Raw genomic sequence first — 15,556 nt, 5'->3', positions numbered from 1 at the left:
CTTCCCTCTTCACATACCGTGAGTATGAGATGGTTGACATTCCTTTGAATTAGTTAGACATTTTTGGCAATCGTAGGGGGGTGGAAGTGTTTTTATAGCTACTATTTGCAAGCAGATGTCCTGTCAGACTGGGCTAAGAAAGGAGCCTGACACGGGTGCTGGACAGGTGGCTGCCCGTGGAGGCTCAGCCTCGCCAGTGTTCCCATGGACAGAGTGCGGCACATGCCAAATTGTGAGGGACAATGTGCAGGCTACTAAACGCTGCCAAGTTACCGTAACTTGTGTGGACCACAAACGTGATGTGAATAGAGAAATGAGATTTTAATTGCCAGGTTGTATTGCTTAAAGGGAAGCTGCCACCAGGTATTCCTCATAAAAAGTAGGGCCAGCACCTGTACGGCCTCATACACAACATTCTAGAATGCTGTATATATGTCCTGGACAAGTCTAGTCGGCATGTGGCTGGGAGTATGCAAATTGTACACTTGTGGTCACATGACCATCCGCTCCCGGCACCGGAGAATCCTTGCACTGCACACAATGTTAGGATTCACTAGTCTGCAGTTACATACAGTGTACTGTACAGTGACCCTGTAAGTTTTACTGCCCCATCAATTTCTATGGTTGCTTAACTAGGGGAGGAGAGGGAGATCTAAGTGTTAAAAAGCAACATACAGTAGTTCATTAATGGGTCCAGGATGGTGAAAAATATGTATTTTCAAAAATTGATAATTACCACTTGGAAGGCCGCGTTACGCCCCCTGCTAGTCTGCTTGGATCAGCGTGCGGTAGAGACATCAAGGGAGCGATGCTGCCAAAAAACAGCTGCATTATTCAGATTTTATTTGTTTGTCTGAGCTAAAGAAACAATGCACTTGAACAAAAGCCAAACACCAAAGCCCCCTTTAAAGAAGCACTCCTCCTCCATCAACGTTGCCGTCATCGTATTATATAGCACTCTGTACTAACTATTGCTCATTTTGCTCTTTTCTCTGCTCAGTGTAGAAAAAGGAAGTCTGTTGTCCCTGCATTTATCATTCTCCTCTTCAATTCCTACCCTTCACCCCCACCCACCCAACCAGTGACTTTTACAGTGATGACTAATGACTTGTGCAGAGAAAATTGACCTCCTGTTTCTACACCGAGCTTAGAAGGATTTAACTACGGTAGTCGGTGTTTAATCCACATGATGTCATAGACCTAATGGAGAACAGAAGAATTAGCTGGGTAGAAAGGCAAAATGAGCAATTGTAAGTTCACAGTGCTATATAATATGATGACTGCAATATACTAAGTAGATAATAACTTAGATGGGAGGAGGAGGGCTTCTTTAAAAATAATTCCATGTTTGAATTTTTTTGGAATTTTGAAACCTGTTTGAATGAGGCCTATGTGGGTATATGCAGTTGGGATTTTTATACATGTTTCTTCCCTTTTGAAAAACGTCTGGTGATTTAAAAAAAAAAAAAAAGTGCATGGGACTTCTCTTTGGCCATCTGTCAGTAGGATCAATCGGGATCAGGTAGCGGTTTTGCCATCGTTTCCAGGGCAGCTCTGCCACTGACGTCTCTACTAAGAGAAAATGAACATTTCACTTTCAAAACTCTTTGAAAAGACCTCCCCGACTAAGGCCAGTTTCACAAATCCATTTTTTTCCGGTACCAGAAAAATACAATACTGGAGATGTCAATGTCCATGTGCGTAATACTAGTGGCAACCGTGTGCCGCATCAGTACCACAAGCATCGGTCGGCGCCTGAGAAGCAGCGGTACAGTAAGCGCTGTTCACCGGCGTCGGGTGCTGAAGACCGCTCTCATCATTCACTGCTCTGCCGGTCAGCGCGAGCAGGGGAGAATGATGAGTTATATTCAACTAACAGTGACAGCAGGCGGCGGCTGATGGGACTATTGCTCCCATCGGCCTACACCTGCTGCTGCTAATAACAGTGAGTGCAGGCGGCAACTGATGGGATTATTCGACACCCGCTGCCTGCACTATAAATACATAAAATTATGTGGGTTCCTCTGTATTTTTGATAACCAGCCAGGCAACCTTCAGCTGTCAGCGAGGCTGGTTATCAAGAATAGAGGGGTGCATTATTGACAACCAGCCTTGCTAAAGCAGACAGCTGGGGGCTGGTTTTCTCAGGCTGGTAAGGGGCCTTGGATATTGACCCCCACCAGCCGAAAGATAGCAGCCCACAGCTACCCAGAAAAGGAATATCTATTAGATGCGTCAATTCTGGTTCTTTGCCTGGCTCTTCCCACTTGCCCTGTAGCTGTGGAAAGTGGGGTTGATAATTGTGGGGTTGATGTCACCTTTGTATTGTCCGGTGACATCAATCTTCACACTGCCTTAGGATGCTACATCTATGGTTGGGAAAAGGAGTCACTGGGCATGAAGTATAGTTTTCTTTAAACTTTATATAGCTAGATGACAATTTATATAAAAGTGTATTCCTGACATTTCTAAAATGTTTCATTTACCACTAAACCTTACGTCAGGTTATAAAAATGCAGCTTCTAAAACCAGCTGCTCATGGGGGATATGTGAGGTAAGGTAGTGATCGTGGGGGCAGGGATTCTCCTCGATTTCATTACCACATCATCCCATTGAAGAACACTGCCCTCAGCCTCATTTTGTCCTGCCGTGGTCTTGCATATTTTGCTTTTAATTAGAGCATTTCTTCTTCCCAAGCCCACATTCCTACAGAAAACAAAATAACAATTATGGTAAATGTAAGTTATAATTTGTGGCTTTTTTCACACATTATGCCTATGTTTTAAACACATTAGTTAAATTATTTGTTTGAAAAAATAACTAATATGTTAAAAAAAATGTCATTTATTTTCTTACATATTTTACCTTACAGTTATTCTAAAAAAAATTCTGACACTTTAAGAAAAAAAATGTTTTTTTGCTATTTTCTAAATGAAAAAATAAACATACGGTAAATATTTACATGAATAAATGTTATTTTTTGTTACCATATTATTCCTAGTAAAAAAAACAAACACTTTTTTAGGAAAATAGTTCTAAAAAAAACATTTTTTTTGCTAACTTTTTTTTATTGTAATATATAAAAACATAATTCTTATTTTTTATTGTATGAAAATATGCCATTGGGATACAATATAAGGTCCCTGCACTGTTTTTTTTTTCCTATTTATTTTATTGTATTTTTAGATTTAGAAAATAATATCCCCACATTTTTTTTTTCCCCAAAAATAAAATGCAATGCAAAAATAAAGGTAAAATATTAATGTGCACTTTGATGTGCTCTATATACCATATAATGAAGTGACTATTTACTAAAATATAGAAGAGAAGCATTTTATTTTCATATTACTTTTAGCTGATGTTGCATGAAAAGTTTTTGTATTCACGTTTCTCTGTTGTTCCAGGAAAGGGTGGAAGAGTCTCGGGGAAGTCATTGTGTGACTTGTCGCTTATGTTTAGTGTGTTAATCCCCCTGGTTGTGCCTCTTAACAAGGGGATGAATGAATGATTAGGCTGCCTCCATTGTATTGTGTCTTTTTGAGGCTTGTAAAGGAGGACACTCAGTGGGAATGTGTTTCCTTGGACGCTATAGAACACGTCCATGAAGTTTAGTGTTTTCTCACTGGTTTCCTGCTGGGAATGTCCTGTCCTTTTGCCTACACTGTGAACCACAAGAAGTGCAAGTTACAGTATTATATTTACAGGTCCTTCTCAAAAAATTAGCATATAGTGTTAAATTTCATTATTTACCATAATGTAATGATTACAATTAAACTTTCATATATTATAGATTCATTATCCACCAACTGAAATTTGTCAGGTCTTTTATTGTTTTAATACTGATGATTTTGGCCTACAACTCCTGATAACCCAAAAAACCTGTCTCAATAAATTAGCATATTTCAACCGTCCAATCAAATAAAAGTGTTTTTTAATAACAAACAAAAAAACCATCAAATAATAATGTTCAGTTATGTACTCAATACTTGGTCGGGAATCCTTTGGCAGAAATGACTGCTTCAATGCGGCGTGGCATGGAGGCAATCAGCCTGTGACACTGCTGAGATGTTATGGAGGCCCAGGATGCTTCAATAGCGGCCTTAAGCTCATCCAGAGTGTTGGGTCTTGCGTCTCTCAACTTTCTCTTCACAATATCCCACAGATTCTCTATGGGGTTCAGGTCAGGAGAGTTGGCAGGCCAATTGAGCACAGTAATACCATGGTCAGTAAACCATTTACCAGTGGTTTTGTCACTGTGAGCAGGTGCCAGGAAGCATGAAGTGCTCCAAAATCTCCTGATAGCTAGCTGCATTGACCCTGCCCTTGATGAAACACAGTGGACCAACACCAGCAGCTGACATGGCACCCCACACCATCACTGACTGGGTACTTGACACTGGACTTCAGGCATTTTGGCATTTCCTTCTCCCCAGTCTTCCTCCAGACTCTGGCACCTTGATTTCCGAATGACATGCAAAATTTGCTTTCATCAGAAAAAAGTACTTGGGACCACTTAGCAACAGTCCAGTGCTGCTTCTCTGTAGCCCAGGTCAGGCGCTTCTGCCGCTGTTTATGGTTCAAAAGTGGCTTTACCTGGGGAATGCGGCACCTGTAGCCCATTTCCTGCACACGCCTGTGCACGGTGGCTCTGGATGTTTCCACACCAGACTCAGTCCACTGCTTCCTCAGGTTCCCCAAGGTCTGGAATCGGTCCTTCTCCACAATCTTCCTCAGGGTCCGGTCACCTCTTCTCGTTGTACAGCGTTTTCTGCCACATTGTTTCCTTCCAACAGACTTACCATTGAGGTGCCTTGATACAGCACTCTGGGAACAGCCTATTTGTTGAGAAATTTCTTTCTGGGTCTTACCCTCTTGCTTGAGGGTGTCAATGATGGCCTTCTTGACATCTGTCAGGTCGCTAGTCTTACCCATGATGGGGGTTTTGAGTAATGAACCAGGCAGGGAGTTTTTAAAAGCCTCAGGTATCTTTTGCATGTGTTTAGAGTTAATTAGTTGATTCAGAAGATTAGGGTAATAGGTCGTTTAGAGAACCTTTTCTTGATATGCTAATTTATTGAGACAGGTTTTTTGGGTTATCAGGAGTTGTAGGCCAAAATCATCAGTATTAAAACAATAAAAGACCTGACAAATTTCAGTTGGTGGATAATGAATCTATAATATATGAAAGTTTAATTGTAATCATTACATTATGGTAAATGATGAAATTTAACACTATATGCTAATTTTTTGAGAAGGACCTGTATATTACCTTGTAAAGGGCCAGGCAGAACTAGGCGGTGATCGATAGCAAGAACTTTCCATTTTGTGTTTCCACCTAAGAATGGCACAATCTTCCATATAACTTGGAAGGGCAACGCACGATCAACAAATGTCACAAACAATCCAGAAAAAGTTTTTTTTGTAGTTCCTTATTAAGTTGATCACCTTAACTACACAAAGCCCTTATTTTTCTTTCATGTCATTTTGTTTCTTTCTTATTGTTAATCACTTTTACGGTACGTACCCATTTGCAACAAAAAAGTTCCGATAACTGGACCAAAAAAAACGGACAGGTGTCATGCGAGTACAATGCACACAATCAAAACACACACACATACATATATATATATATATTAGCTATTGAACCCATCCTGCGCCCTAATCTTGTCATGTGCTGTTACCATCTTGCGCCTGTTTTGTGCGCCATGTTGTCATGTGCCACTCTCTGAGCCCTCATCCTGTCATGTGCTGCTTCCATCCTGTCATGTGCTGCTCCCATCCTGCGCCCCCATCCTGTCATGTGCTGCTCCCATCCTGCGCCCCCATCCTGTCATGTGCTGCTCCCATCCTGCGCCCCCATTCTGTCATGTGCTGCTCCCATTCCTGCGCCCCCATTCTGTCATGTACTGCTCCCATCCATATGCCCTGTACGCTGCTCTATAAAGGTTGATGGCCCCATAAGATGCTCCATAGTAAAATATGCCCCGTATGCTGCTACGACTAAAAAAAAAAAAAAAAAATGACATTCACCTCTCGTAGCAGGGCGCCGAGTGCTGGGGGCCTGAGCAGGCGGGAACACCGGCGTGCTATGGGGTTCAGGTGCCAGAGTCGCCGCTGGCTCAGGCCCCCGGCACTTGCTATATTCACCTTTCCCCGTTCCACCGCTCCGTCTTCTGGGTCCTGTGGCTGTGACTGTTCAGGCAGAGGGCAGCGCGCACTATTCACGTCTTCGCGCCCTCTGGCCTGAACGTCACAGAGGATGCGGAAGACAGAGCAGTGCGCAGCGGTGGAACGGGGAAAGGTGAATATAGCATATACTCACCCTCTTGGCACGTCTCTGGTTCTCCGTCAGAGATCCCGGTAGGCGTTCAGTGCTTACGCATACCGCGATCTCCTGGGCTGCGTCACCGGTAAGCGCGAACTGCGCAGGCGCCGATTGCCGCAACGTCATGAGAGGGCGGGATCGTGAAGCAAAAATCGGCACCTGCGCAGTCCACGCTTTACGGCGCCATTTTCTTGAAGACACACTGCAGTGTCTCTTCAAGAAAATGGCACCGGAAAGCTCGGACTGCGCATGCGCCGATTCCGGGAGCAGGGGGACATTCATGCGGCGGAATCGGAGAGTTATCGTGGCGCCGAAATCGGTGCCAGGGCAGTCTGCGCTTTCCGGCGCTATTTTTCTTTAACGGACAGTAGCTAATGTAACGCTGGGAGCGTCTGCGCAGGCGCTTGCGCAGTCTATAAAGTGGTGGGACAGAGTGACGCTCCCAGCGTTATATTACACTGTGTGCAGAATTATTAGGTCAGTTGTATTTTGATCCCATGATACTTTTTATACATGTTGTCCTACTCCAAGCTGTTCAGGCTTGAGAGCCAACTACCAATTATGTAAATCAGGTGATGTGCATCTCTGTAATGAGGAGGGGTGTTGTCTAATGACATCAAAACCCTATATAAGGTGTGCTTAATTATTAGGCAACTTCCTTTCTTTTGGCAAAATGGGTCAGAAGAGAGATGACGGGCTCTGAAAAGTCCACAATTGTGAGATGTCTTGCAGAGGGATGCAGCAGTCTTGAAATTGCCGAACTTTTGAAGCGTGATCACCGAACAATCAAGCATTTCATGGCAAATAGCCAACAGGGTCGCAAGAAGTGTGTTGGGCAAAAAAGGTACAAAATAACTGCCCATGAATTGAGGAAAATCAAGCGTGAAGCTGCCAAGATGCCATTTGCCACCAGTTTTGCCATATTTTAGAGCTGCAACGTTACTGGAGTAACAAAAAGCACAAGGTGTGCGATACTCAGGGACATGGCCAAGGTAAGGAAGGCTGAAAAATGACCACCTTTGAACAAGAAACATAAGATAAAACATCAAGACTGGGCCAAGAAATATCTTACGACAGACTTTTCAAAGGTTCTATGGACTGATGAAATGAGAGTGACTCTTGATGGGCCAGATGGATGGGCCAGAAACTGGATCAGTAAAGGGCAGAGAGCACCACTCCGACTCAGATGCCAGCAAGGTGGAGGTGGGAGACTGGTATGGGCTGGTATCATCAAAGATGAACTTGTGGGACCTTTTCGGGTTGAGGATGGAGTGAAGCTCAACTCCCAGACCTACTGCCAGTTTCTGGAAGACAACTTCTTCAAGCAGTGGTACAGGAAGAAGTCGGTATCGTTCAAGAAAAACATGATTTTCATGCTCCATCACATGCCTTCAACTACTCCACAGCGTAGCTGGCAAGTAAAGGTCTCAAAGAAGAAAAAATAATCACATGACCCCCTTGTTCACCTGATGTGAACCCCATAAAGAACGTGTTGTCCCTCATAAAATGTGAGACCTACAGGGAGGGAAAACCGTCCACCTCTCGGAACAGTGTCTGGGAGGCCGTGGTGGCTGCTGTTGTGAATTGTGCTCTTGGGCTCCCTCCGGTGGTTGTAAGTGGTACTGCTGCTCCTTTGGATCTCAGCAGTCATCAGGTGCTTTCACTTACCACCAATTCTGACTAGGCTATTTATTCTGGCTTGATTCTTTAGTCAGTGCCAGTTGCCCATTGTTTCTTGGAGGATTCACATCTCTGCTTGGTTTCTCCTGCTAGACTGTCCAAGTCATCAAAGATAAGTCCTGGCTTTGTTTTTGCAGTCCACTTGCTGTGGACCTTATAGCTCAGTGCATTTCTATGTTTTTTTTCTTGTCCAGCTTTGTCTGTGTAAGGATTTATTCAGCCAAGCTGGAAGCTCTGGAGATGCAGAGTTACCCTCCATGCCTTTAGTTAGGTGTGGAGATTTTTGTATTCTCTGTGGTGGATTTTTGTAGTATTTTAATACTGACCGCACAGTACTCTGTCCTGTCTTATCTTTTTAGCTAGCGTGGCCTCCTTTGCTAAATTCTGTTTTCAGTCTGCGTATGTAATTTCCCTCTCCTCTCACAGTCAATATTTGTGGGGGGCTGTCTATCCTTTGGGGATTTTATCTGAGGCAAGATAGTTTTCCCGTTTCTTTCTTTAGGGGTAATTAGTCCTCAGGCTGTGACGAGGTGTCTAGGGAGTGACAGGAACATCCCACGGCACTTCTAGTTGCGGTGTTAAGTTCAGGGTCTGTTGTCAGTATAGAGGCCACCTTCTCCAGAGCTCGTCCATGCTGCTCCTAGGCCACCAGTTCATAACAGGCTGCTGCACACAATGTTCATCGTAAACAGATCAAGCAACTGACAGAATCTATGGATGGAAGGCTGCTGAGTGTCATCATAAAGAAAGGTGGCTATATTGGTCACTAATTTTTGGGGGTTTTGTTTTTGCATGTCAGAAATGTTTATTTCTAAATTTTGTGCAGTTATATTGGTTTACCTGGTGAAAATAAACAAGTGAGATGGGAATATATTTGGTTTTTATTAAGTTGCCTAATAATTCTGCACAGTAATAGTTACCTGCCCAAACAGATATCCTCCTAAGATAGCCAAATCTAAAAAAAAACCCGCTCCAACTTCCAAAAATATTAAGCTTTGATATTTGAGTCTTTTAGGTTGATTGAGAACATAGTTATTGATCAATAATTAAAATAATCCTCTAAAATACAACTTGCCTAATAATTCTGCACACAGTGTATAGATGTATATTGCAAAGAGAGATAGAAGAAAAGCCGGTAATACATCTGTCGAGTTCTGTAAAATCACTTCAGGAGCCGACAGGATAGAAGAGATGGATTACATACAGTAAATACATGTAGAATAGGTAGATGTATAGATATCTGTGACAAATACAATTAGTACAGTGTGTGTGCAAATTACAGGTATTTAATTAATGTTGTTTTTTTTTTTTTTCCTTCTGGAAAAAATGGCGTGGGCTCCCGCACAATTTGCAAGACCAGAGGGAAAGCCAGCGACTGGGGGCAGATGTTTATAGCCTGGGAAGGGGGTAATACCCATGGAGCTTCCCAGGCTATTAATATCAGCTCACAACCGTAAACTTAGCCTTTACTGGCTATTAAAATGGGGAACCCCCCCAAAAAAATGATGTGGGGTCCCCATATAATTAATAACCAGCAAAGGCTATGCAGACAGCTGCAGGCTGATATTAATAGCGTAGGAAGGGGCCATGGATACTGCCCTCCCCCAGCTAATAACATCAGCTCTCAGCTGCCCCAGAAAAGGCGCATCTCCAAGATGCGCCAATTCTGGCACTTAGCTTTGCTCTTCCCACTTGCCCTATAGCGGTGGCAAGTGGGGTAATAGTTGTGAGGGCTGATGTCCCCTTTGTGACATCAACTCCTGAGGATAGTAATGGAGAGGCGTCACGCCATAGTCAAATTGTTAAGAAAACGCAGACACCCAGTAAAAAAATCCTTTAATTGAAATAAAGACACAGACTCCTTTTAATATTCTTATTTAAACCATAAGTCCTCACCTATTCCCCCGATGCCCTCGATCTCCTGTCATAAAAGTAAAATAACAAACCAACGATATACCCATAAATGTCCATCGTTGTGTCCCACGCAGTAATCCATATCTGGGGAGTATACAGTTTTCAACCTGGCTGGTGCCAAAACGGATGAAAAATGCTGAAAGACGCTCTATATCCAAAAAACCATGCATACACAAAATACTGATTGAAAAAAAAAAAAACAAGCTGTGTGCATGAGACTTCTGAAACCTCATAGACTTGGTAGGCACTGTAAAACACAGCTGAAAATTTGCATGAAAAAAGCTGCAATAACACCTAGTGTGAACTTAGCCTCAGTGCTCATACTAATCTGTAAGAAAAACGGACGAAATCAATCCGATTGAAAAATCGGATTGCACTCGGACCAATGTTATTCAATGAGTGCTTTTTTTATTTTTCTCTCAGCTACTGCAATGCTCTGCACATGGGGTAAGCGACATAGCTAATCAGAAGAACTATACTACATTTTTAATTGGAGGAATTTGCTAATATTGTTATTACAGCTACTACATATTGGGATAGGATCTTGGAGATGGGAATACCCTATAAGGGGACATTTTAGATTCACTGCTGAAGCTGAAAAAGTCTCTAGTTGGGGAGCTGAAATTTGCTCCTAGATGGGTAACTAAAACTCCATGTATTGTTCACTATTGCCCCTTGAGTGCTGCGTCCATTTTTGCTCTTTAGTTTACTCACCAGACTTTTTTTTTCCAGATAAACATTAGTTAAGCAGATAGATGCAAGAGAAGGACAGATATCGATAGATAGATATCTACTGTAGATAGACATTAGGTAAATAAGACTGATACTGTAGAACAGCGGGTCTTTAACTTGGCCTTTAAAAAAATTAATTTGACAGAACACGATGACTTTATATTTTTTTCTATATGACTTTTTGATCGCTCTTATTCAGTTTATTTGGTGTTGTTATAATTGGAAACCTACATTTTTGGCATGTCCCCCATCAAGTAGTAATGACCTCCACCCTGTAATAATGAGCCTGGTCTCTGGAGCTTCGTGGCCACATAATGCATCCTCAGGGGCCCCGTGTTCGAGACCTCTGCTGTATAAAGACATTAGATAAACAAAAACACGGACAAGCACGGCCTCGCTCGTCCTGATGAAGCTGCTCCAGGAGGCCGCTCTTCATGGGAGGTTCTTGCACTAAGGCCCTGTAGTGTCGTCCCTCTCTTTATAAATGTGTTCTTCCTTTTGGTTTTCACACTTTTTTTTTTAACTGCTAGTTAGTGCATTAATTTTTGCACCGTACTGTATGTTTATTGCTTTATACGATTCTTTGCTGTGTCTTTGTAGGACCGTTTGGGTTCTCTGCTTCCTATTTATAGGGTTGAGGCTGTAGGACTATTCCTTGTGGGTGGGCTATTCTGTTCCTTGTGGGTGGTCTTAGAGGACCTGTCACTTAAATATGTCATTTTTTTTTAACCTGGTGTAAATGCCGCTGATCTCCTGACTGCGCCATTTTTTCCTTTGTTCCTGCACCTCTCTGCTCCCGAGATACTGCGCTCACTTCCATCCGTATATTAATCAAGTAGCCAAGTGGGTGTGGTCCTCAACTCTGTCCTAAGGACCATTCCTACTTAGTAAAAAAATGACTAGGTTTACCTAGAGGAAAGAGGGGATCATATCTCAGGAACGGTAAGGAGCAGGAACAAAAGAAAAACATCGCCGGATTCAGGAGAACAGCGACATTCACACCAGATAAACGAATTCCATATTTATAACAAATCCTCTTTAATGTATTTCTGCTGCGCCCCATTTTACTGTATTAGTGGTGCCCATCACTTCCGTATTTAGCTCAATGAATGATGAGATCTATCTTTCTAATAAAGGCCGCACATTTCTTTATAATCATATTTTTTATTATTTTCCAACCGCAATAAGGAATCCTGTCGTCAGTAAGCGCGCTTCTCGCTCCTCGGTTTAGTACATATTGGATATCATTGTAGAATATCACTTGTGTACAGCGGCATCTCGTCCTCGCCAAGCATGTCCGCACATGAAATGCCGTGCCGTTCTCATGCTGATACACTGACATTTATATATAGGACTCCTGCTACCAGTGCCCACAGACACGTCTATATATATGAAGTGTATATATAACCGGTAGGATTCTCCAAAAAAGATTCCTGGGGATGGGGAAACATTTAAGAAATGCGGTGTGGTCGGTCACATGGTTGTACATGATATACGGTGGCGAGGGAGTATGCGTCGGGGCGAGCTGTCAGCCGTGGTCATTTAGGACATGGACTGATAATTGGGAGTGCTGTTTTATTAGAGGCACTTACATAAACCACTTTTGTAGCATTGCGTCACTCAAAATCCATAGAGAGGTTTATGGATGTGTTCAAGGTTGGGAAGAGGCATGGCCAACACCCTCATAAACGTGTCAGCGCTCAGCAGCCTTGCCATAGTCTGACCCTTGTAACGTAACCCAATCCCTAAGTGCACGGTACAGAGTGGGGAGGCCGATTTCAAAGTATGATACTCCGTTAACAGTTAAAAAGAAACTTTATTTTTCTTTAAATATTTTTGACCAATTATTTTTTTGGAGGGATTTGTTTTCATTCCTCTAAAAAATAAATAAAAATAGCTTTTCCTTCCAGCGGTCGGCTGCATTGATATCATTTGGAGAGCGGATGGTGGTAGTGAAAGGACCAACGCTTAGGATAGGTTCATATGACTCGTGTCGCCAAGAAACTGTCTGCTCAGGCACAAGTTTCTGCACCCTTCCCATTCTGTTAGGTGTTTCCCCCCTTTTTATTGATGTTCATGGGAAAGTACATCCTTAGTGCACAGGTTTTTACTCTAAGGTTTTCTTCAGTGTGGAAATAAAAATAACTACAGGTAATTTCTGCTCGAAATGAAGATCCGCAGTTGGGGTACTGAATTAGTTGAAGCAAGAAACAAAGTCTTAGGCTACTTTCACACTTCCGTCGGTACGGGGCCGTCGCAAACCGTCGGCCCGACGGACGTTGTGCTAAATTTAGCACAACGTGGGCAGGGGATGCAGTTTTACAACGCATCCGCTGCCCATTGTGATGAGCGGGGAGGAGGGGCGGAGTTACATTGAACTTTTTTTGTGCTTCGCGTCTGCTAAAACACAACGGATCCGTTGCACGACGGATGCATTGTGTGCCCATCTGTCGCTAATACAGGTCTATGGGCAAAAAACGCATCCTGCAAGCACATTTGCAGGATCCGTTTTTTTGCCCATAACGACGGATTGCGACGGAGGGAAAAAAGACGGAAGTGTGAAAGTAGCCTAAGACACGAAAACTTTAAAAAAAAAAAGTGTTACCACATCTTAAGGCTGTGTACCTATGCAGCGTTTTAGCTGCTTTTTTAGGGTAAGGTCACACAGGGCGTTTTTGCTGCGTTTTTTTTTTTTTTTTGCTGCATTTTTTTAATGCTAATTTTCAGCTGCTTTTTACAATGCCAGCAAAGCCTAAGGGATTTCAGAAATCTCATGCACACTCATTGTTTTTTTGTGTGATTCAGTATTTTGTGCTTTGCTGCGTTTTTTGGACATCGGGCATGTCACTTCTTTCAGCGTTTTTGCTGCTTTTTTTCACCCATTGATTTGAATGGGTGTCGAAAAAAACGCAGCAAAAACGTAGGTATCATTATTTGCTGCGTTTTTGCTGCTGAAAATCCAAGGACATTAGCATGGACAAAGAGAAAAAAAGAACGCACAAAAAAACGCACCAAATGCACAACAAAAAAAACGCACCTGAACTTGCGTTTTTGACGCGGCTTCTTTCCTGCCAAGAAGATCAGGTTTTGCTGCAGAAAAAAAAGCAGCAAAAATGCCCTGTGTGAACTTACCCTAATTCTGCTTTATTTATGCAGATTAAAGCTGCTTCTTACACTACTAGCAAAAGCTATGAGATTTGCATGATTTCTTTTTTCCTGATTGAATTGGAGAACTGCATTTTGGCAGTTTTTTTCACTCATAGAAAGTAATGAGTAATTGAGGAGAAAAAAAGCTGCAAAACAAACAAACAAACCCCGCAACAAATGATTTTGATGAACAAAATTAACTGTATTAAAAATGTACTGCACACAAAGCACACGTAATCCACACCCAAGAAAAGTCAAATGTCGCCAAACAGGCAGATTGTAGAATAGAATGTTCATTCACTCTCCGCTCCTTCATACAAATCACATTCATCCGGAGGAAGTGAGCGCTGCTGATTGGCCAGCATTATTGCGTCACGCGATCACAGGGACAGCCAGTGCCGATACCGCTGGGACGGCGGGTGTATTCACACTTAGGCTGGAGTCACACTCAGCGTAAGACAATACGGAACGTATTATACGTCCGTAATACGGCCGTAATGCGGAGAAATGTTCCCAAAATAGTGATCCGTAGGCAGGGTGTGTCAGCGTATTTTGCGCATGGCATCATCCGTATGTAATCGGCTTGCAAAACCGACATCTAATGGATTTATGTGCTCAAATGTTCGGGAAAACATATATACAGTATATATATATATATATATATATATATATATATATATATATATATATATATATATATATATACAATGGTGTTCAAAAGTCCTGCATAGGCGTGAAGACAACTATATGTTTCATACTTCTGCATCTCTACAGTGAAACTGGTGGAACATATATGTTTTTGTAATCCCTCATTGTATGCCATACTCATTTTTGAATGTCCCAAGTGTATAAATTGTTATGGTATGCGCATTTTTGATTAAAAAAAATTTCAGCATAACCATACCTACACCAGTACAGTGTGTAGAATGGTGAACAGGTTTCCAAGTTCATTAACTTCCAATGCAAGGTAACACAGACTTAAATTTTACTTTTTAAGATTTATTATTTTTTATTTAATTCAGAGTCCTGACAAGGGCCTTTTGAGTGCATCTTTAGCTTCTAATACTTTATTGGCCAGCCTTTGCTCTTGAGCTCCAGCTTGCATCTCTGTGGCATTGAGTGAACAAGCTTCTGCAGATGTTCACGAGTGATGATGTGGTTCCAGGCCTGTATCAGAGCCTCAATCAACTCACTCTTGGTCCTTGACTGTTTTCTAGATATCTCTAATGATACCTTGTGCCACAAATTTTCAATTGGATTGAGGTCCGGGGACTGAGCTGGCCAGTCAATAGTAGCCACCTTGTTCTTTTTTTACCATTCCGTTACTGTCTTAGCTCTGTGACAAGGAGCATTATCATCCTGGAAGATATAATCCCCTGAAAACAGGTGTTGAGCAGAAGGCAGCATTTTCTTATTAAGGATGTCTATGTATTTTTTTGCATTAACTATACCCTCCACAATATGAAGCCTTCCAACACCATTGGCTGCCATACAGCCCCATCCTCCCTTTTAGTTGACTTTCTGGGCCGACCAGATCTGGGCCTGTCCTGGGTAATTCCAAGCTGCTTATGTTTCTGCAAAATTCTTACAATTGTACTATGATTACAGCCGACCTTCCTTGCGATCTGGGGGCCAGTTCACCCTCTTCATGTAGCACCACAACTCGCACACGATCCTCCGCTGACAAAAATCTGAAGGCTCCCATCATAAAACTCTACAGTATGATTCACTAGATAGACCAACAGATAAAACAAACAA

At 42.4% G+C, this 15,556-nt stretch overlaps 1 protein-coding gene and 1 long non-coding RNA gene across 6 annotated transcripts in view; one reads left to right on the top strand and one right to left on the bottom strand.

The window, feature by feature from the left end:
- The window catches only part of JAM2 (junctional adhesion molecule 2), a 112,730-nt gene that overhangs the window by 13,588 nt on the left and 83,586 nt on the right, over positions 1-15,556 (top strand). The gene's annotated exons all lie outside the window — the stretch shown is intronic.
- LOC143815119 (uncharacterized) overlaps positions 1-15,556 on the bottom strand; it is a 48,264-nt gene that overhangs the window by 11,363 nt on the left and 21,345 nt on the right. For 2 of the 4 annotated variants that reach the window (XR_013223679.1, XR_013223678.1), the window contains exon 2: positions 2,601-2,706. This is a non-coding gene — a long non-coding RNA (uncharacterized LOC143815119). Of the gene's footprint in view, positions 1-2,483; positions 2,707-15,556 lie in introns of those variants that run through there. The other 2 variants (XR_013223680.1, XR_013223681.1) reach the window with 1 other exon arrangement.

Source organism: Ranitomeya variabilis, chromosome 3, assembly GCF_051348905.1.
Source record: "Ranitomeya variabilis isolate aRanVar5 chromosome 3, aRanVar5.hap1, whole genome shotgun sequence".
NCBI classification, from domain to species: domain Eukaryota; kingdom Metazoa; phylum Chordata; class Amphibia; order Anura; family Dendrobatidae; genus Ranitomeya; species Ranitomeya variabilis.
The sequence above is the reverse complement of the archived record's forward strand: the minus strand, read 5'-3'. Positions and strand labels throughout refer to the sequence as shown.